We start from the raw sequence: 24,394 nt of genomic DNA, 5'->3' as shown, positions 1-24,394 counted from the left end.
AGCGCCTCACTAAGCTAAGGTACCTGGGACTGAACACCTCTCTCTGCAACTGGATCCTGGACTTTGAGGGACCCTACTCAGCTGGTGAGGGTAGGCAACAACACATCAGCCACACTGACCCTCAACACAGGGGCCCCTCAGGGGTGCGTGCTTAGTCCCCTCCTGTACTCCCAGTGGCTGTGCATGACTCCAACACCATCATTAAGTTTGCGGATGACACAAGGGTGGTAGGCCTCATCACTGACAATGATGAGACAGCCTATAGGGAGGAGGTCAGAGACATGGCAGTGTGGTGCCAGGACAACAAATCCCATTTTATTGGTCACATACACATGGTTAGCAGATGTTATTGCGAGTGTAGCGAAATGCAACCTCTCCCTCAATGTCAGCAAGACAAAGGAGCTGATCATGGACTACAGGAAACGGAGTGCCGAACACGCCCCCATTCAACAACAACCAAGCTGTAGTGAAGTGGGTTGAGAGCTTCAAGTTCCTCAGTGTCCACATCGCTAAGGAACTATCCTGGTCCACACACACCAACACAGTCATGAAGAAGACACGATAAAGCCTCTTCCCCCTCAGGAGGCTTAAAAGATTTGGCATGGGCCCTCAGATCCTCAAAATGTTCCAGCGCTGCACCATTGAGAGCAGCTTTAGATGCGTGGCATCTGACCGCAAGATGGGACTAGCTCGAGGCTAACTGGTGCTTGCTTTGGGACAGAGGCATAAGCCAGCAGTAGCCACTCGGTTGCAGCTAGCTAGCTGCGATGATCCGGTGTAATGGTCCAGAGCTTGCGGCAGGAATCCAGTGATGTGGTAGAGAAAAAGCAGTCCGATATGCTTTGAGTTGATAATCGCGCTGTGCAGACTGGCAGGTATTGGCCGAGCTGAAGCTGGCTGGTGTCCCAAGTTAATGGTGAAGACCACTAGCAGTGGCTAACTGACTACTAGCTAGTTAGCTGGCTAGCTTCTGATGGGGGTTCCGGTTCTAAAGTATAACATTTAAATATTACTACATCTGTTCCAATGCCATACATTACTAGATTTTCCATGTTCAATGGATTTGATTTAAAAAGGAACATAAGCTGTTGCACGAATGCAACACATATATGTTTGCGGAGCATTTGGAACTGCCGTTTACTAATCAGCACAACAAGCCATTCTTTGAGTTTTATAGGAATTCTTCGAGATTTGAGAAGTCAAGGTTTCAGGACAGAGCTTGTTATACTTGAGTGAAATTGTGGTTTGTCGACTAATTATACAGCCAAAAGTGGTAATGAAAACAAAATGATTTCTACTGGACAAGTAAGAATTCATTATGTCAGAAGGAAGGACGTGATGAATAAACAAACATGTGAAGAACGAAGGTATAAATCATTAACAAATATGACAAATTTTCACTTTTATTCATAGTTGCTATTCAACTAATGTTCTGAAATGTTAAATTACGCATAGAATTTAAGTTCAAGTTTAAAAGAGCACAATCACTTGTATTTCCTGTGTTTTCTGTTCCTTGGCATGAAAACAAATAACCATTTTTATTTTTTAGAAGTAAAATATCTTCATTAGTCAGCACCTCACCAAATGGTGTGCATTATTTATTTTACAGAATGAAACTAACAAGACCACAACCAACGTAACAAGGCCGACAGGGTCGAGCTTTGACCACTCACTTTCAGGCCCCTGTCACGATCGTGTGGGGGATTGACGGACCAAAACGCAGCAGTTGGAAAATAAGCCATCTTCTTTTATTTTAAAAGATGACAAAAATAAACACGAAACACTTTGACAAAACGAACAAAACGACCGTGAAGCTACAAACGTTGTGCACATACAACAGGCTACAAACGTTCTGACATAGACAATTACTCACAACCAATGAGAGCCTATGGCTAACCTAAATAAGGCTCCCAATCAGAGACAACCGAAATCAGCTGTCTCTAATTGGGAACTCATTCAGGCAACCATAGACTCTCCTAGATAACTAAACATACATAGACAACGCTAGACATCTACACTCAACACAAACCCATATACTACACCCCATAACCCCTTTACCATATAAACACCCAACACCAACAAAACATAAACATTCCCCATGTCACACCCTGACCTAACTAAAATAATAAAGAAAACAAAGAATACTAAGGCCAGGGCGTGACATAACCCCCCCCTTGAGGCGCGAACTCCGGGCGCACCATACACAGTCTAGGGGAGGGTCTGGGTGGGCTTCCCTCCACGGCGGCGGCTCCGGCTCTGGTCGTGGTCCCCACTTCACCACAGTCCCTAACCACCTCCTTAGCTTCTTCAAAATAACCCCTCTCCACATTAATCCCATTGCATTAAGGGGGAGTTCCGGACTAAGGGACAGCTCCGGACTAAGGGGCAGTACCAGGGTCAGGGGCAGCACCAGGGTAAGGGGCAGCACCAGGGTAAGGGGCAGCACCAGGGTAAGGGGCAGCACCAGGGTAAGGGGCAGCTCCAGGGTAAGGGGCAGCTCCGGACTGAGGAATGGCAGCTCCGGACTGAGGGACTGCAGCTCCGGACTGAGGGACTGCAGCTCCGGACTGAGGGACTGCAGCTCCGGACTGAGGGACTGCAGCTCCGGACTGAGGGACTGCAGCTCCGGACTGAGGGACGGCCCATGGCTGGCTGACAGATCTGGCTGCTCATGGCTGGCTAACGGATCTGGCTGCTCATGGCTGGCTGACTGATCTGGCTGCTCATGGCTGGCTGACTGATCTGGCTGCTCATGGCTGGCTGACTGATCTGGCTGCTCATGGCTAGCTGACGGATCTGGCTGCTCATGGCTAGCTGACGGATCTGGCTGCTCATGGCTAGCTGACGGATCTGGCTGCTCATGGCTAGCTGACGGATCTGGCTGCTCATGGCTGGCTGACGGATCTGGCTGCTCATGGCTGACGGATCTGGCTGCTCATGGCTGGCTGACTGATCTGGCTGCTCCTGTCTGGTTGGCGGCTCTGGCAGATCCTGTCTGGTTGGCGGCTCTGGCAGATCCTGTCTGGTTGGCGGCTCTGGCAGATCCTGTCTGACGGACGGCTCTAGCGGCTCCTGTCTGGCTGGCGGCTCTAGCGGCTCCTGTCTGGCGGACGGCTCAGTGGGCTCATGGCAGACGGGCGGCTTTGCAGGCTCATGGCAGACGGGCGGCTTTGCAGGCTCATTGCAGACGGATGGCTTTGCAGGCTCATTGCAGACGGATGGCTCAGATGGCGCTGGGGAGACGGATGGCTCAGATGGCGCTGGGGAGACGAGCAGTTCAGTCATCGCTGTGCAGACGGCAGACTCCTGCCGGCTGAGGCGCACTGTAGGCCTGGTGCGTGGTGCCGGGACTGGTGGCACCGGGCTGGGGACACGCATCTCAGGGCTAGTGCGGGGAGCAGCAACAGGACGCACAGGACTCTGGGGACACACAGGAGGCTTGGTGCGTGGTTTAGACACTGGTGGTAAAGGGCTGGAGACACGCACCATATAGCTAGTGCGTGGAGGAGGCACTGGTGGTACTGGATTGGGGCGGGGAGGTGGCGCCGGAAATACCGGACCGTGCAGGCGTACTGGCTCCTTTGAACGCCGAGCCTGCCCAACCTTACCTGGTTGTATGCTCCCCGTCGCCTGACCAGTGCGGGGAGGTGGAATGACCCGCACCGGCCTATGTAGGCGAACCGGGGAACCCATGCGTAAGGTTGGTGCCATGTACGCCGGCCCGAGGAGACGCACTGGTGACCAGATGCGTTGGGCCGGCTTCATGACATACGGCTCAACGCTCAGTCTAGCCCGGCCGATACGTGGAGCTGAAATGTACCGAACCGGGCTATGCACCCGTACAGGAGACACCGTGCGCTCTACTGCGTAACACGGTGTCTGCCCGTACTCTCGCTCTCCACGGTAAGTACAGGGAGTAGGCGCAGGTTTCCTACCTGACTTCGCCACACTCCCTTTAAGGCCCCCCCCAAGAAATTTTTGGGTTGTACTCACGGGTTTCCAGCCTTGTCTCCGTGCTGCCTCCTCATATCGCCTCCTCTCGGCTTTCGCTGCCTCCAGCTCTTCACGAGAGAGGCGATATTCTCCAGGTTGAGCCCAAGGTCCCTTTCCTTCCAATTCGTCCTCCCATCTCCAGAGATCCTGTGTAGGTAGGTCCTGTTGCCGCCTTCCATGCCGCTTGGTCCTATGGTGAGTAATTCTGTCACGATCGTGTGGGGGATTGACGGACCAAAACGCAGCAGTTGGAAAATAAGCCATCTTCTTTTATTTTAAAAGATGACAAAAATAAACACGAAACACTTTGACAAAACGAACAAAACAACAAAACGACCGTGAAGCTACAAACGTTGTGCACATACAACAGGCTACAAACGTTCTGACATAGACAATTACTCACAACCAATGAGAGCCTATGGCTACCCTAAATAAGGCTCCCAATCAGAGACAACCGAAATCAGCTGTCTCTAATTGGGAACTCATTCAGGCAACCATAGACTCTCCTAGATAACTAAACATACATAGACAACGCTAGACATCTACACTCAACACAAACCCATATACTACACCCCATAACCCCTTTACCATATAAACACCCAACACCAACAAAACATAAACATTCCCCATGTCACACCCTGACCTAACTAAAATAATAAAGAAAACAAAGAATACTAAGGCCAGGGCGTGACAGCCCCAATGAAATGAATTGCAGAATCAAGGACAACTGCATGCGGGCTCACTCAAATAGGATTCTGTTATACAGGAGTTCACAGACAAATTCAATGAAACTCAATGCATGTTTGAGTTGCTGGTCTGGTTCACCTCATATTGATTTAATCGTGTCAACCCCCAAGGTTTATAATAGCTGTGTGGTTGACCCATTATTATGATGTTACAATGGTCTTATTTTCGGTATCGCTTCAAAAGTGTATCACATAGCAATATAGCGAATTTGGTATCCACAACACAAATCATTTGGAGTCACAAACAGGCCACATGATGTTGCTCTAAATAATCATGTCAAATATAACGCGCTTAATCTAGTAGCATTGTGCAGAATGTTTTCAATCTGTGAAAAATAGCTGCAGGGCCTCTGGTTTACAATACTGTAAAATGTGTTTTTCCCACAACACATGTTGGTCTACTCCCCCATACATATCTGAATAATTTATATAGCATTGTTATCAACAACATGCAGCAAGGAACAATAACAAAATGACCAGCTGAATGCACAAATCTTTAGCTATTTTCTTGTGCTTTGTGCAGATAAACTCCTAGTTTCCCAAATGAGAGAACAGAATTCTGATATGACATACAATATGTATGAAATTCCCCTACCTGGGTTGAAATACAGAAAACCACTGACCTGAAAAAGTGTCCTGGAAATTACAACATCAGTTGAAACACCCAGCAGATTTTTTTGTCATTCATTGGTGGTACAAAAATGGAGACCAAAGATGCACATCATATGCAACTCTATATTGTACTTACCATTTGACCCTTTCTGTCCACTGTTTCACAAGCATGTGGCTTGTTTGTAAGACTTGTTCATCTCATCTCTACTCACTAAGGGGCAAATCTTATCACTTAACATCAATGCATGCCTAAGTGAAAAGCCAACTTAAGCGCAAGTTAGGATTCACCCCTATGATTTACTCCATTCAGAAGGCTCCTGTATTTGTCCTTTATGTTGTATCCATCGTTATTATAACCCACTATATCAGGCTGAATCAATGTGTTCCTCTGTAAAGTAATTAAATAGGAATTAAAACACAGCCCTCAGTGAACCGTTGAGAACAGACTCACCATCGCCTCTGGCATGCCTCCAAGACATTCCTAGACATAGGTTAAACATGACACCTGAATTGATTATGAATAACTATATGGCCAGTTATCAATATAAATGCTTCTTCCAGTGTATACTGTGCAATCATATTGGCTACACTACATAATCATAAGATAACTATGAAATTAGTCAACACTAGCATTTCCTCAAAATGTGTTATATTTTTCAAAATGTGAGCACCTCACCCCAAGCTACAGTAGAGATAGCAGTGTTCCAGGTAAAAACCAAGAGGGAATTGAGAAAATGTACTTTAATATGATCTTTTGACATCCCGCAGAAAAATGTATTACTAAATAATAATTTTTCTCAACTCTGCATTTATTTCAAGATAGAATACTACCCCTCCCGGCTTTGAAATGATGGAGTCATAAGAGCTGAGGAGCATGTCATCCTTTCCTTTGAGAGTTGGCTGGCACAGTCATTCTTCCCATTTGCGGTAGGTGACACCAAGTCAAACTGTCGACTGAAGACAGGATTATAGATCAAGTTACAGTTCTCACCCTCTACTCTGTTTTTGCATTCAGTTTCACCGCTCAATCCAGATATTCTGAGATGAGTAGCCTATGGAAATGAAGCCAGCAGAGCACTGACATATATGGATTAGTGTCATGTTTTACATGGCATAAACAAGGGTTAAAGTAATTAGACTTAGTCATTAGACAGATTTACCAAGTCGTATTTTCATTTATTTACCTTTATTTCAAAAGGGAAGTCATATTGAGACTAGTCTTTTTTATAAATGAGCCCTGCACAATACAAAACAAGTACAAAAATAGGCGGCAAGTATTGATAAGCATAAATATACACAATAAACACATTAAATAAAAATTCAATATAAAAATCATCTGTTAATTGCCCTAGTGACACCGAAGCATCCAACCGAAATATATTTTGGAGATTATTCCAAACATAGGGTGCAAGGAAATGGAAGGCTGATTTGCATAACTCTGTAGACACCGAATGAGTATCCAGAGTTAACCAACCCTGTGAACAGGTTTGATAACTTGTAATCTTAACAGTGATGTTAGGTAAGTCGGAAGCTTGTGGAGCAGGGCTTGTGATAAAACGAAGTGCGCCATGATAAATAGCATCCAGGGGTTTAAGAATAGTGGCAGCTGCACTTTGATAAATAGTATCAGCATAATCAAGAACAGGTAGAAAGGTTGACTGCACAATCTGCTTCCTGCTGAAAAAGCACACTTTAAATCTTAGCTTAATAAGCTCATTCATATGTTTAAACGTTACATTGTCAAATTATTGCCAAAGCATTTGTATGCAGGTACTCGTTTGATTATAGAACCATCCGAAGAGTGAAGATGTAATCCATCTGAGACAATCTTACAAGAACTTGAAAACAACATGTATTTAGTTTTGCCCGTACTAAGCACGTTTTAAATCAGTCAAATCGGACTGTAGCCTTTTCACAGCCAGGTCAGCAGTCAGGGCAATTGGGTACATAATATTATCACCCACATATAGATTAAGTTTGAATTAACAGATTGACCAATAGCATTTATATAAATAGTGGAAAGAACAGGTCCTAGTATCGACCCCTTCGGGCACATTCATGTACTTCAAGAAATGTGGACTTAACCCCATCAATCATGATGGCCTGAGTAGGCATCAGAGCCCAGGCCAATCCAGAACAACTTGTTCAATAAAATAGCATTATCAACAGTATCAAACGCTTTGACAGGTCCACAAAGGCAGCGCAATTCATTTTAGCATCTAAAGCATTGACAATGCCATTCACAACTAATGTGGTTGCTGTGATAGTGCTGTACCCTAGTCTTAACCCAGATTGATTTATATTCAAAAAACCATGCTCAGATTAAAAAAAGAGCGAAGTTGCTTATTTACCAAAGCTTCAAGAATCTTAGCTAGACATGGAAGCCTGGAGATGGGACGATAATGATCAAAACCACTACTATCCCCACCCTTATGGAGTGGCAGTGCATAAACTGTTTCTTGACACCAATGTTAGATTTAAGATATGGGTTACTGAGCAAGCAATGATGGGGGAGCACAATTGGTCAGCCCTTATGGATTTATCGGTATCTATAGCAAGTAAGGTACTGTATCAAGGACTTTTTCTTCTTCTGTGAATTGCCGAAATACAAAAACTTGACCACAATTTTCTGAGTCAATCTTCAAAATTCCTGAATCAGCATTTAGCCTACTCTAGGGTGACACGCTCTTTCATAAAGATAGCCTGGCGAAATATGGTTTCCATCCAATTGACGTCAGATCTTCATGCAAATATTCTAATATCCACATTTTCCCACCAGAGATGTTTCCATCGAATTGACTTGTTGCAGATAAAAGGCTGTGTGTGATGACATAGTGCACATAAAACTACCTTTTGCAGTTAAATTCATATGTAGCGAATAACAAGTTAAATGGGTTTCGATCACATTTTCAATTCTACTGATGATTTTGTCACAAACAATGTTGCATTATATAGTGAGTGTGCCCACTCTGGTATTGGCATGTGCACTATAAATCAACAGCGCGCAGGTGCCCTGTTGGCTAGAGCACACGTGTAGCCTACATGAGATTATTATGGACAAAAGAGCGAGAATATTTGTCAAACGGCAGCCAAGCATCCATTGTCATGTCACCAGAATAAAACCCTCATTTATTGGAAAGGAGCATCAAGCTAATCAACTTGCACTTTCAACACCTTGTGAAGTTCATCATAACTTATATCATCTGTAGGCTAATAAACTGCATGCTTTCCCGAGTCGAAATGGGAGGACCACATAACATGTCATCACGTGACTCCAAGTTTACTTCGATATGATAGTTATTATATCAATATTTGCGCATAAAAGCGTTTCCGATATTTCTCAATTAATGAATTTTACCAACACAAAAAGATCCCACCCTGTCTAGATTATTTTGTTGTCGACATTTGGAACATTTATTGGAAAATGGTATGTTTCCATCAGGCCGGGAATTATTGGATTGCTTGATAAAGATTAGCAAAAAAAAATACTGAGCTATATTGTATGCTCAACATTTAGAAAAATCATTGTCATGTACTTTACTCGCATAAAGGTTTGATTGAAACATGGTTAGTGATGGCATTTTTGTCCTTAATGGGGCCATAGTCTGAATTAATTTGTTGGGAATGTGACTCTATAATTAACAGTGCAGACACAGGCAACTAACACAGACAATCACCCACAATGACAAAACAAGCTACCTAAATATGGTTCCCAATCAGAGACAACGACTAACACCTGCCTCTGATTGAGAACCATATCAGGCCAAACACAGAAACAGACAAACTAGACATACAACATAGAATGCCCACTCAGATTACACATTTTAGTCATTTACATTTTAGTCATTTAGCAGATGCTCTTATCCAGAGCAACTTACAGTAGAGTGCAAACATTTTATTACTTTTTTTTTTTTTTTTTTTTTTTTTACATACTGAGACAAGGATATCCCTACCGGCCAAACCCTCCCTAACCCGGAAGACGCTATGCCAATTGTGCGTTGCCCCACGGACCTCCCGGTTGCGGCCGGCTGCGACAGAGCCTGGGCGCCATCCCAGCCCAGCCTGGGCGCGAACCCAGAGACTCTGGTGGCGCAGCTAGCACTGCGATGCAGTGCCCTAGACCACTGCGCCACCCGGGAGGTCGTGACCCTGACCAAACAAAACATACAAAGCAAACTATGGTCAGGGCGTGACATTATGAATGACTTTGGATAATTCAGGAGCGAACCAAGCATTCTTCTATCTTCAACTCTGAGTTTTGAAGGGAGCATGATTGTTTAGAATAGTATTGAAGACATTTACAAAAAGTCTTAAAGCTAAATCAGGTTCAGGGATAGCTGAGATACAATCAAGGTCACTAAAATAAAGATCATGTAAAAGAGCTTGTTCACTAACGTTATTAAAGTTCCTCTTAGTGCTAAATCCCATGTTGCCATATGAACATAGTTCCTCTTACTAAAAGGAGCTGTTCATATGTGTTAGCGTCTGTGGCTGCGGTCTTCTCCCGGTGTTGACAATCCCGCCTCGTTAATTAGTTAATTAGGGACTTGGCTTGTCACTAACCAGCCTCACTCTCATTACCATTTTGGTAATGGATCCCAGATTAGGAAAAAAAACTATCCAGTCACATTCCACAATGGTAGCTCTTGTAATTAGCTCATTATCCTCTATTGCAGTTACCCTGGATGCAGTGCAATTTAGTTCATAGCTGTCATACAATTTGACATTTTTATTTACATATTTTAGTTAAGCAAATTAATAAGAATGCTTGCAATTGCTCGACTCAGAATGAATTAACTTTATAGGGTAGTATATAATTGAATGTAAGCTTGTTGAATGATGTGGTTTGGAAAGGAATGATTCAGTACCATAAAATTGCTTCAACAGGTTTGTGAAACAGCATGACATCAATGGTACGTCCTACAAGTAAAATATAAGGTACAGTGTAATACAACCATTGATTGAATGCTGGGACAAAACTGAGGTATAGATAGTGGGAAAAGTAAGTAGGTGAGATGTGACAGCTAATCTCAAACAAGTTCATATTACTGCAACTCTCAATTACACCATGTGCATCCCATTTCCGTGCTGTATCCTTTAAATCTAGACTATAATGGCCATATTCTCATATACAGTTGTCACGTATACTCCCTCTCCTGCCTCTAGGTCATCAGGCTGATGATTATCCCGCACACCTGTCACCATCGTCAAGTGCACCAGCACCTCATGACACTCACCTGGACTCCATCACCTCCTTGATTATCTTCCCTATATCTGTCACTCCCCTTGGTTCTTTCCTCAGGTGTTATTGATTCTGTTTCATGTCGGTGCGTTGTTTGTGTTTCGTGTTTATTTATTAAAAACACTCACTACCTGTACTTGCTTCCTGACTCTCGGCGCACTCGTTACAACAGTGGGGTCCAGAATTATTGGATTTCTTGATAAAGATTAGCAAAAATAAAATACTGAGCTATATTGTATGCTCAACATTTTAAAAATCATTTATTTTATACTAATACAATCACTCATATATAATTTGTAATAAAAAGATAGCGGTGAAAATGATTGGATCCTGTTTTCAATACTCCAGCACCTTCCCCTTGCGAGGATAATGACACTGAGCCCTTTTCTAAAATGTTTAATGAGTTTGGAGAACACATTGGGAGGAATCTTAAACCATTTCTCCATACATAATCTTTCCAGATCCTTGATATCCTTAATCTGCATTTGTGGACTGCCCTTTCAATTCAAATCACAAGTTTTCAATGGGGTTAAAATTCAGAGACTGAGATGGCCATTGCAAAATGTTGTCCTCTAACAATTTCTTTGGGGATTTTGATGTGTGCTTGGGGCTATTGTCTTGCTGGAAGATCCATTTGCAGTCAAGTTTCAGCCTCCTGGAAGAGGCAAGCAGGTTTTTCTCTAAAATGTCCTGGTACTGTTGACCTTAAGGGCCCCAGGACCAGTGGAAGCTAAAGATCCCCATAATAGCAAAGATCCAAATCAAATAAAAGGTTATTTGTCACATACTTTATTAAAAAAAACTAGTGCAAACAAACAGTGAAACACTTACTAACAGGGCCTTTTCCAACAATGCAAGTTAAAGATAGAAATAGTGACACGAAGAATGATGTGCTGTACTCATCACCCTCTATAGCGCCTTGCGGTCGGGTGCCTTGCAGTTGCCGTACCAAGTGGTGATGCAGCCAGTCAAGATGCTTTCAATTGTACAGCTGGAGAAATTTGAGGAGCTGAGGGCCCATGCCAAATCTTTTCAGCCTCCTGAGGGGGAAAATGTGTTGTCTTGCCCTCTTCACAACTGTGTTATGTTTGTACCATGATAGAGCCTTAGTGATGTGGACACCGAGGAACTTGACACTCTTGACCCGCTCCAGTCCAGCCCTATTGATGTGGATGGGGGCCTGCTTGCCTCGGTTTCCTGTAGTCCTTGATCAGCTCTTTTGTGTTGCGGACGTTGAGAGTTTGTTGTTTTGGCACCACACTGCCAGCTCTCTGATCTCCTCCCTATAGGCTGTCTCATCGTCGTCGGTGATCAGGCCTACCACAGTCCGGTTGTAAGCAAACTTGATGGTGTTGGAATCGCGCAAGCTGCCTAGTGACACGAGCCTACCAGGCTAGCTAAATTACTTCTATGCTCGCTTCGAGGCAAGCAACACTGAATTATGCATGAGAGCATCAGCTGTCCCAGACGACTGTGTGATCACTCTCTCCGTAGCCTATGTGAGTAAGACCTTTAAAAAGGTCAACATTCACAAGGCCGCAGGGCCATACGAGTTACCAGGACATGTACACCGAGCATGCCTGACCAACTGGCACGTGTCTTCACTGACATTTTCAACCTGTCCCTGACGAAGTCTGTAATACCAACATGTTTTATGCAGACCACCATAGTCCCTGTGCCCAAGTACCCTGCCTAAATGATGACTACCAACACATAGCACTCGCATTTGTAGCCATGAAATGCTTTGAAAGGCTGGTCATGGCTCACATCAACACCAGTATCCCAGAAACCCTAGACCCACTCCAATTTGCATAGCGCCCCAACAGATCCACAGATGATGCAATCTCTATTGCACTCCACACTGGCCTTTCCCACCTGGACAAAAGGAACACCTATGTGAGAATGCTATTCATTGACTACAGCTCAGCGTTCAACACCATTGTGCCTCAAAGCTCATCACTAAGCTAAGAACATTTTGAAGATAAATTCACAACGCAGAGGACGAGAGGTCAATAAAGTACTAAAAGTTAGTGTACTAACGATCAATGGATAGTGTTTTTTCTGTAATAGTGGATTATTGATCAATAGGTCTGAGACATGGGAGGAATTTCAGTCCGGGACTCATAGCTACATGGCAAGTTCTCATTCTTCCATATTGTTTACACATTGAACCTGAAGTAGGATACTTGTTATTTGGCCATTGGCCCATTTTTATTGCAAGGACTTCTAACTGGTCAACCACAGGCTAGGGCTGGGTTATAAAACTACATCCTGTTCCTTTGTTCTGTGGAGAGAGTCACTGAAGAGAGAATCATTGAGGACAGGGGAGAATGAACATCTACCTCCCCACATGATTTGTTCTCTTTGAATACACCTATTTTCCTCCCCCTGATTTGCTTTGAGGTCTGTGTTATTGAAGAGTAACATCAACTGCTAACTGGACCCTGGGACTAAACACATCCCTCTGAAACTGGATCCTGCACTTCCTGACGGGCCACCCCCAGATGGTAAGGGTAGGTGTGCTCAGTCCCCTCCTGTACTCCCTGTTCACTCATGACTGCATGGCCAGATACAACTCCAACACCATCATTAAGTTTTCCAACGACATAACAGTGGTATGCCTGATCACCTACAACGATGAGACAGCCTATAGGGAGGAGGTCAGAGACCTGGTCGTGCGGTGCCAGGATAACAACCTCTCCCTCAACATGATCAAGACAAAGGAGATGATTGTGGACTACAGGAAAAGGTGGACCGAGCACACCCCCATTCTCATCAACGGCGCTGTAGTGGGGCAGGTTGAGAGCTTCAAGTTCCTTGGTGTCCACATCACCAACAAACTAACATGGTCCAAGTACACTAATGTCATGACGCTGGCCTGGGGTGTCACGGCTGTTGAAGGAGGAGGACCAAGGTGCAGAGTGGTGAGCGTACATTTGATTTATTTTCAAAAATGACGCCAGCAAAACAACAAACGAGAAAACAAACCGTGAAGCTCAAAGGCTATGTGCCCTAAACAAAGTCAACTTCCCACACAGACAGGTGAAAAAAAGGGCTATCTAAGTATGGTTCTCAATCAGAGACAGCGATAGACAGCTGCCTCTGATTGAGAACCACACTCGGCCGAAAACATAGAAATAAAGAAACTAGAATGCCCACCCTAGTCACACCCTGGCCTAACCAAAATAGAGAATAAAAACCTCTCTATGGCCAGGGCTTGACAGTACCCCCCCCCCCCCCCCAAAAAAAAACCTGACTCTAAAGGGGAGGGTTCGGGTGGGCTTCCTTTACAGCAGTGGCTCTGGTGCGGGACGTAGACCCCCCCTCCGCATCTGGCTCCCCCCACTTTGGTGGCGCCTCTGGTGCGGGGACCCTCGCTGCCGACCCCGGACTGGGGACACTCGTTGCGGGCCCCGGACTGGGCACCCTCGCTCGTAAAGGAAGCCCACCCGGAGCCTCCAGCGACGCCCTCCAGTCCGGAGCCTCCAACAAGGGTCCCCAGTCTGGGGTCAGTGGCGAGGGTCCACGCCAGAGGTGGAGCGGGGTCTACCAGAGCCGCCACCGCGGAGAAATGCCCACCCAGACAGGTTCAGGTTTTGCAGCCGGAGTCCACACCTTTGGGGGGGGGGGGGGGGGTACTGTCACGCCCTGACCGTAGAGAGCTGTTTGTCTCTATTTTGGTTTGGTCAGGGTGTGATTTGGGTGGGCATTCTATGTTTTGTATTTCTTTGTTTGGCCGGGTGTGGTTCTCAATCAGAGGCAGCTGTCTAATGTTGTCTCTGATTGAGAACCATACTTAGGTAGCTTTTTGTGGGTAGTTGTTTTCTGTTTAGTGTTTTGCACCTTACAGGACTGTTTTGGTTTAATTTATTCTCTTGTTATTTTTTTATAGTGTTCTGTTCAAATAAAAAACATGAACACTTACCACGCTGCGCTTTGGTCCGACTACTCTTCTTCAGACGACGAAAACCGTTACATGGGGGTAGGTTTATGACAGTCATAAATACCTCTCCCCCCGTTTTTCCTCTCTCTACCCTACTGATGTGACATTTGAAAATCCCTTTGTTAACATAGAGATTCTGGGAACATCAGAAGGTGGGCGGAAATTAACCATATTTTGGTAATCCGACCAGTTGAACATATGCGTTGGTACTTAATGAATATGATGCCAGTTCGGTTGTCATCTGAGACACTCATCACAGAGTTATCAGATTCACATGGAATTGTTGGGAAATTTAAATGTTTGAATATAAAATTATTGGTGAAAAGATTAAATGTAATTTTAGCTTCCAAATGAGAGATTTGGGTTTTCGTAAGGTTAGGGCTCTGCTCAATCAGTGGCCCGCCCCTGTGAAGAGACATGGGTGTGTTTTCATAGTTTTATAACCCTTCTCCCTCCACTATATAAAGCCTTGACGAAAATGTAACCTCCGGTTACATTAGGATGACGATCCGATGTCAGAAGGGTTCCGATAATAACTACAGAACGAAGCCAACCTCCGCGTGAGCTTTGGTTGTGAATGGTATGAACTTTGAACTCTTATTCACTACAGAAGTGATACCTCCCAGCCGTTGAGTTAGCAACTGCAGCTAAAAACGTGGGCTAGGAAAGAACAGACAGAGTATCCCGTCTACCACCCAACGACGACACTACAACGTATCCAATTTACCACCAGAGACATTCTTCAAAGGACTCTGTTGGGCAACACGGCCTTCCATCTACCACCAACCTACCGAAGCGCAGCTCAGAGTAAATATTTATTGCATTTTCCTTTTCCAAATGGGCGGTAATTTAAAATGCATAAGATTCTGTATTTACGATAGAGTAGCTGCCTACGGCCTAGAGACATAGCTTCTCCCTTTGTTCTCCAGTCTTCCCCCTCTTTCACTCAAACCCAAACCCCGTTCTTTGTGTAATCAGCTGTCATATCTGTTCCGTCCGCTAGGGACGTTTTCCTTTATGACATAATTTGTAATCAAGGTATGATTCATTCTGTGTATATGTGATTAGTTAGGTATTTAATAAATAAATATTTAAACCCAATTTTGTATTGCTGATTCAACTTGTTAGCCAGGGTTCGTGAAGATAACCAAGAATTTACAACTTTCAGATGAGACTGAAATAAGGTGACGATTAATATTGACTGCTATTGTTGTAAAATATTACTAGGTCTTTAAGAGTTTATTCGGAAGATAACTGCTCTATAAATATTATTTTGTGGTGCCCCGACTTTCTAGTTAATTACATTTACATTATTAGCTCAATCAGGTAATATTAATTACAGAGAAAGGATTTTATAGAATAGCATGTCATATCACTTAATCCGGCATAGCCAAAGACACGACACTAAGATGGTCATGAAGAGGGCACTATGCATAGTCACTTTAACTCTACCTACATGTTCACATTACCTCAATTACCTCGACTAACCTGTGCCCCCGCACATTGACTCTGTACCAGTAACAGCCTGTTGTATTCGGTGCATGTGACAAAAACAATTTGATTTGAACAGCATTCTTACATGTGTATTATTTTTGTCCAGGTGGGAAAGGGCAGTGTGGAGTGCAACAGAGATTGCGCCATCTGTGGATTTGTTGGGGCGGTATGCAAATTGGAGTGGGTCCAGGGTGTATGGGCTGATGGTGTAGATGTGAGCCATGACAAGCCTTTCAAAGCATTTCATGGCTATGGATATGAGTGCTACGGGGCGATAGTAATTTAGGCAGGTTACCATGGTGTTCTCCACCACCATATTTTTCAGAGGGTATGAAGTACTATTCTGCATATGCTTCCATTTTTTGATGCCACACCCACCACAGCAACCGGTTCCAATCCAAGTGCCAATGCCATTTAGCAAACTCCAGGCGGTGCTATGGTCAGATGAAATGAAAATTTAACTCTTTGGCCAAAGAAGCATATGCATAAAATTGGTCTGGCTTCATAGCACCTACTCATTCAAGTGTTATCATATAAAGGATAAGGAGAGGATTAAACTACCAAAGTCTGTAAAGTGGTAGTGTAAAAAATGTGTTACAATAATATTTGAACCCAGGTGTGGCCTTATTGTGGAGGTTAACGTGTTTAAGTGTTACAAAAGTGTATGCAAGGTGAAAGTGCCTAAGTTGGATTTTACTCCCTGCTTTTGATGAAAACATAAAAATTCTAAATATTACCGTCCCGTGGGATGTCAAGGACAAATTCTGACAATCTCAAGATGAGACCATTAAGGTTGCTTGAGTGAAACGACTCAATATCAATTAAAAAATATGTTGTAGTGCATGTAACATCTGCACACACATTACTTCTAAACGCTGATTAATTGCCCAGTGTTTGATGAAAGCCAAACATATCACAAAAGGTGTCTGAAAACATTTATAATATCCTTGGAAATGGAAAACACGATGAAATGACTGAAAACATTTGTGGTCTATACCTGGTAGAGTGTAGAGCTAAATATAAGTAGCAATACATGTTATGTTAAAAGCATACGCCAATCATTTTCTTGATGAATACCTTGGATCCAAGATGGCGTAGCAGTGCGGACGTGTTTGTTGTTGTCCCGTATAAATTATGTTTTTTTCGTCTTTTTTTATATATATTTCAATCTCTTTTTCCATTTTTAAATTAAATATACCTTCCGGCAACCCACCTCACCTAATGTGAAACAGATCTGCTATTTTTAGACCTTATAGCTAGAACCTCCATCAGAAGCTAGCCAGCAAATTAGCTACTAGCTATTTAGTCATTGTGATCCACTGCTAGCGGCTTTACCTTTAGCTCAGACACCAGCCGCTTTTAGACTGGATAATACCTGCCAGTCTGCACAGCACGATATCAACCCTGAGCACGTTGGCCTGCTTTTCTCCATTACATCACCGGATTGCTGCCATTAGCTCTGGACCATTACACCGGATCATCACAGCTAGCTAGCTGCTACCGAGTGGCCCAGCCCCGAAGCTAGCCTTGAGCCAGTCCCATCTCCCGGCCTGCTCAGTGGACCCCATGATCACTCGGCTACACAGCTGATGCCTCCCGGACTTTTACCGGACTCTTCACTAACACGAGAAGAAGCCACTACATCACCGGATTCCTGCCGTAAGCTCTGGTCCTCTGCACCGGATCATCGCAGCTGTCTAGCTGCTACTGAGTGACTATAGTGGCTAATGCCATTGTCCCGAAACTAGCACCAGTTAGCCTCGAGCCAGGCACATCTCCCGGCTAGCAAACTAAATTACCCCAGCTACAATACCTCTTTTGCCAATTGGCCTAACATTTTGTTTATTTTGTTTATCTGTCGGCCCCAGCCTCGAACTCAGGCCCTATGTGTAGTTAACTGACACTCTATACCATTCATCGCCATTTTAGCTGTTATTGTCTTACGCGTTGTTGTCTTAGCTAGCTCTCCCAATTAACACCTGTGATTGCTTAATGCCTCGCTTTATGTCTCTCTAATGTCAATATGCCTTGTATACTGTTGTTTAGGGTAGTTATCATTGTTTTATTTTACTGTGGAGCCCCTAGTCACACTCAACATGCCTCAGACAGCTCTTTTGTCCCATTTCCCACACATGCGGTGATCTCACCTAGCATAACTAGTGCCTCCAGATTTGCAACCTCTCTTATCATCACTCAATGCCTAGGTTTACCTCAACTGTACCTGCACCCTACCATAGCCCGAATCTATCCTACCACGCCCAGAAATCTGTTCCTTTTATTCTCTGTTCCCAACGCACTAGACAACCAGTTCTGATAGCCTTTAGCCGCATCCTGTTCCTCGGGTGATGTATAGGTTAACCCAGGCCCTGTGTGTCCCCAGGTGCTCTCATTTGTTGACTTCTGTAACTGTAAAAGCCTTGGTTTCATGCATGTTAACATCAGAAGCCTCCTCCCTAAGTTTGTTTTATTCACTCATTTAGCACACTCCGCCAACCCTGATGTCCTTGCCATGTCTGAATCCTGGCATAGGAAGGCCACAACATTCTGAAATTTCCATCCCCAATTACAACATTTTCTGTCAAGATAGAACTACCAAAGGGGGAGGAGTTGCAATCTACTGCAAAGATAGCCTGCAGAGTTTTATCATACTCTCCAGGTCTATGCCGAAACATTGAGCTTCTAATTTAACTTCTTTGGGGTAGGGGGCAGTATTTTCTTTTTAAAATGTTATTTATTTGAATTTTACCCCCCTTTCTCCCCAAGTTAGTAGTTACTATCTTGTCTCATTGCTACAACTCCTGTACGGGCTCGGGAGAGACAAAGGTCGAAAGCCATGCGTCCTCCGAAACATAACCCAACCAAGCCTCACTGCTTCTTAACACAGCGCGCACCCAACCCGGAAGCCAGCCGCACCAATGTGTCAGAGGGAAACACCATGCACCTGGCGACCTGGGTAGCGCGCACTGCGCCCGGCCCGCCACAGGAGTCGCTAGTGCGCGATGAGACAAGGATATCCCTACCTCCCTAACCCAGACGACGCTAGGCCAATTGTGCGTAGCCCCATGGACCTCCCTGGGCTCGAACCCAGAGTCTCTGGTGGCACAGCTAGCACTGCGATGCAGTGCCCTAGACCACTGCGCCACCCGGGAGGCAGGGTTGCAGTATTTTCACGTGCAGATGAAAAGTGTGCCCAGAGTAAACGGCCTGCTACTCGGCCATAAAAGCTAGCATATGTAGATTTGGATAGAAAACACTCTGAAGTTTCTAAAACTGTTTGAATGATGTCTGTGAGTATAACAGAACTCACATGGCAGGCAAAAACCTGAGAAAAAAATCCAACCAGGAAGTGGGAAATCTGAGGTTGGTCGATTTTCAACTCAGCTCCTATTGAAGATACAGTGGGATATTGGTAATGTTGCACTTCCTAAGGCTTCCACTAGATGTCAACAGTCTTTAGAACCTTGTCTGATGCTTCTACTGCGAAGTGGGGCCAAATAAGAGGGGATTAAGGTCTACCATGACCTGAACATGCACTGACCATGCGCGTTCATGTGAGAGCGAGCTCTGTTCCATCGCACTTTTGACAAAGGAATTCTCCGGTTGGAACATTATTAAAGAATTATGTTAAAAAACATCCTAAAGATTGATTCAATACTTCGTTTGCCATGTTTTTACGGACTGTAATATAACTTTTTTTTACTTTTCGTCCGTACTTTCAGCTGGACTTGCCCGCGCGTCGTGAGTTTGGATAGTGTACTGAATGCTAGAACAACAAGGAGGAATTTGGACATAATCGAACAAAACAAACATTTATTGTGGAACTGGGATTCCTGGGAGTGCATTCTGATGAAGATTATCAAAGGTAAGTGAATGTTTCTAATGTTATTTCTGACTTCTGTTGACTGCACAATATGGCAGATATATTTTTGTCTTGACTGGGCTCTGAGGGCCAACCTCAGATTATTGCATGGTTTGCTTTTACGAAATCTGACACAGCGGTTGCATTAAGGAGAAGTGCATCTAAAATTCCATGCATAACACTTGTATTTTCATCAACATTTATAATGAGTATTTCTGTAAATTGATGTGGCTCTCTGCAAAATCACTGGATGTTTTGGAACTACTAAACATAACGTGCCAATGTAAACTCAGATTTTTGGATAAAAATATGAACTTTACCGAACAAAACATACATGTATTGTGTAACATGAAGTCCTATGAGTGTCATCTGATGAAGATCATCAAAGGTTAGTGATTCATTTTATCTATATTTCTGCTTTTTGTGAATCCTCTCTTTGGCTGGAAAAATGGCTGTGTTATTCTGTGAATAGTCACTCACCTAACAATCGTTTGGTTTGCTTTTGTCGTAAAGCCTTTTTGAAATCGAATACTGTGGCTGGATTTACAACAAGTGTATCTTTAACCCTTTCACACGTACCATCACACAGGGTGTGATCGTTCTACAGTGGTCCCTGAAGCGTACGATCACACCCTGTGTGATTAGAACACCCATTTAGAACGCTCGTTTAGAACGGCCAGTTTCGAATGACGCAACAATCAGCGTTTGAGTTGGCCACACTTTTTTCAGAAATTATTTACACAAACAGTCCTTACAAAGTTATGTCCAGAATGTGAGCAGTTTATTTTTTGGATTCAATGTTCAGACATTCACAGAAGTATATACAGTATAGCATAACACAATCATCCTAACCGGGAAAATGTAGGCTACAATAGTCCTAGCGCTAACTGAGGAAAGATTGACCCAACACAAGCAGTTATATTTTCTAACTCTAGGCTGACATAAACTACAATATGAATTAGCTAATAGCAATTACTATGTATAATTAATCACATCACGGGTGTTCTCACCATTGATCGAAATAATTAGGTAAAACTTTATAGAAATCGAAAGTAATCCGATGATTAGTTTCAGCGCGCAGCCATGCATTTTTCCTCACAGAAACCGAAGAGAAGACGAGATGAGTTTGGTCTGTTTATAGTATTGTAATGAAACAGCATGGTCGTTACAGTATGCATGTTGAAGGGGTGTGTCATCTACCATCGTTCACATCCCACCATTCATTTCCGGAAGTACTCAAAGAATTTATGAACTCTTACTCACCTCATTTTGTTATAACATCTTTGGTCAAACAGACGATTACGTGAACCCAGAATGCATTGTATGTCAACAAACATGGCTACACAGCTGGAATTAGCTTAGCTCATCATAATCAGTATAACCTTCAAAAAAGTATTTTACACACATATGTGCCCATTACAATCTGTGCAAGAATCGGAATGCATGATTTGTCACCTAGATTTGAAAATATGTGAATAAAACGGTAAATACACAAATAATTGCCACACGAAACATTTTCTGATAGTGATTTATTGATACAAGTGGCGCGTGCCGGCAGTCAACCACGTACCCTCTCACTGTAAACCATTCAGTGTTGTTGTTTATGTATGTAGCTAGTGAGCTAAGCTGAAGCATTAGCAATCTTTCAAAAGGAGACAACAAATGTGGAAATTATGGAGATTTTTTTTAAATTCTGACAATGAGTCAGAGTATGAAAGTCAGGAATCAGATTCTGACTGAGTGAGGAGCTGCCCCCCAACCTTGTAGCCACTGAGAACCCTGAATCTGAATTTCCCTTGTCCACTGACGAAGTCCCAGGTCCCTTTGAAGATGCTGGTGGTGATGGTGGCAGACTGACAGTGGATGAAGTACAGTTCTGTGGTAGCTGGAAGGCTGCCAGCCATTTCATCCCTCCTGGCCCTGCTGATTGTGTTGATGAGTCCCAGTCTGGAGTGCAACGCCCCTTGCCATTTCCAACTGAGGCAGAGTGCTTCAAGTTGTTTCTGACAGAGGAGCTGGTGGGAGACACAGTAGAGACCAATCACTATGCCTTGGAGCTACAGGAGAAGAGAGAGCCAGGAGTGGGGGACAACCACAATTTGTGAAATGTACACATTCCTGGTGACAGTAAAGACTGCTTTCTAGTTCTGCTGCTATGACTGCATTTCATCAACGCTACTACCATCCTAAATGACCCGTTATACAAAATAAGAAATGTTAACAGCGGGCAGTAAAGTGGCATGATAAACGAGACGTCCAAGTCCTCTCCACTGTCCATACAGCAACCATGTTGGCCACAGGGAAGGTGGACCACCTGACGGGAGAGAGAAACAAACCAGACAGAGAAACATCAAACCAGACTGCGTGCTTGACTATTACCTCAAAATGGGGGCAGTGGATAAGGCTGACATGATAAACAGCTTTGTGGAATGCACTCAGAAAACGACCAAGTGGTATAAGATATTTCTCCAGGGTAGCGTCAACATGCCAATACTTCTGACGCATTTAGCATTGTTTTACAGAACTAATAGAATAATGTAACTAGCTACATAAGCACGATTGAATATAACACCATAAAAGGTGAGTAACATGAGTAACGTTACCTAGCGTGTCCGCGGTTATAAGGAATATACACAAATATATTATGCTCCATACACAGTGAGCTACGGTAGAAACGGTATAACACGACACAGAAACTATTATAACGTAATTAGGCACTTACTTTGATAGAAACGCAGTCTTGATTTGAAGATGGGTCTCTGTAGTGACGCTTCTAGCGCTGAGACGCTGTGCCACTTGGGAGTCATAAGGCCAGGGTAGCTTCGAAATACAACACATGCTAATACTTCCCTGACGAAATTAGCATTGATTTCCAGAGCTAATAGGAGCATGTAGCTAGATACCTAAGCATTGAGTATAACACCATAAATGTTATGAAATGAGTAACGTTACATCGCCTGTCCGCGGTTATAAGGAATGTACATAAAAACATGACGTTACAGTAGAAACGACATAACACGACATGCAGAAACTATTATAACGTATTAAGGCACTTTGATAGAAACGCACACATTACCAAATGTATTATTGGTAACGAAAACAACTTTGTTTTCGATGCAGGCGACAGGTGGAAAATATGAACACGTGTATGCAGGACGGCAGATGAGTAAATGTCCTGCACAAACAATTGAGAAGTGTTTGGGGAATTTTGTCCGGGTCAGAAATGTCCCAAAAATTAATTGGTCCGCAAAAGTAAAAATGACTACTTTTATGTGAATGAATAAGGCGAAACACACATCATTTCAAACTGTTATTAGAAAATAAAAAACTTGTTAGAAAATAATTTTAAATTGACAAATAAAACAGGCTGCGTTCTTTGGTTTGAGGGCAGCGCAGGTTAAATGTACTGTTACATAACAATCACATTCTGGAATGGAGAGAACGTTCTAACATCACGTGCATAAAAAAACTCACGCTGGGGCGACCGTTAGAAATATTTGGAACTCACGCATGAAAGGGTTAAAATGGTGTAAAATACATGTATGTTTGAGGAATTTTAATTATGGGGTTTCTGTTATGAATTTGGCGCCCTGCTGTTGAAGAGGTGGGACGCTACCGTCCCACGTACCCTAGAGAGGTTAAAAAATGTATCTCTCCAGAAATAAGTCTCTCACTGATTCCGCCTGTTATAGACCCCCCTCAGCTCCCAGGACACCATATGTGAATTGATTAACCCCCATCTATCTTCAGAGTTTTTTCTGTTAGGTGACCTAAACTGGGATATGCTTAACACCCCAGCCATCCTACAATCTAAGCAAAATGCCCTCAATCTCACACAAATTATTAAGGAACCCACCAGGTACAACTCTAAATCCATAACCACGGGCACCCTCATAGATATTATCCTGACCAACTTGCCCTCCAAATACACCTCTGCTGTTTTCAATCAGGATCTCAACGATCACCGCCTCATTGCCTGTATCCGTTATGGGTCTGCGGTCAAACGACCCCTCATCACTGTCAAACGCTCCCTATAATACTTCTGCGAGCAGGCCTTTTTAATCGACCTGGAAGGATATTGACCTCATCCCGTCAGTAGAGGATGCCTGATTGTTCTTTAAAAATAATTTCCTCAACATCTTAAATTAGCATGCCCCTTTCAAAAAATATAGAACTATTAACAGATGTAGCCCTTGGTTCACCCCAGACCAGCACAAAAACATCCTGTGGCGTACTGCACTAGCATCAAATAGTCCCCGTGATATGCAACTTTTCAGGGAAGTCAGGAACCAATACACACAGTCAGTTAGGAAAGCAAAGGCTAGCTTTTTCAAACAGAAATTTGCATTCTTTAGCTCTAACTCCAAAAAGTTTTGGGACACTGTAAAGTCCATGGAGAATAAGAGCACCTCCTCTCCACTGCACTGAGGCTAGGAAACACTGTCACCACCGATAAATCCACGATAATAAAATATTTCAATATGCATTTCTCTACGGCGGCCATG

General features: G+C 43.7%; 1 long non-coding RNA gene across 1 annotated transcript; it reads right to left on the bottom strand.

The window, feature by feature from the left end:
• Positions 1–21,401: 21,401 nt before the first annotated feature.
• On the bottom strand, positions 21,402–22,963 carry LOC129868439 (uncharacterized). Its single transcript, XR_008761763.1, has 2 exons — positions 22,612–22,963; positions 21,402–22,203 (listed from the first exon to the last, which is right to left on the bottom strand). It is a non-coding gene; the product is annotated as an uncharacterized LOC129868439 (long non-coding RNA).
• Positions 22,964–24,394: the final 1,431 nt, after the last annotated feature.

This window comes from Salvelinus fontinalis, chromosome 13, assembly GCF_029448725.1.
Source record: "Salvelinus fontinalis isolate EN_2023a chromosome 13, ASM2944872v1, whole genome shotgun sequence".
Lineage (NCBI taxonomy): Eukaryota > Metazoa > Chordata > Actinopteri > Salmoniformes > Salmonidae > Salvelinus > Salvelinus fontinalis.
The sequence above is the reverse complement of the archived record's forward strand: the minus strand, read 5'-3'. Positions and strand labels throughout refer to the sequence as shown.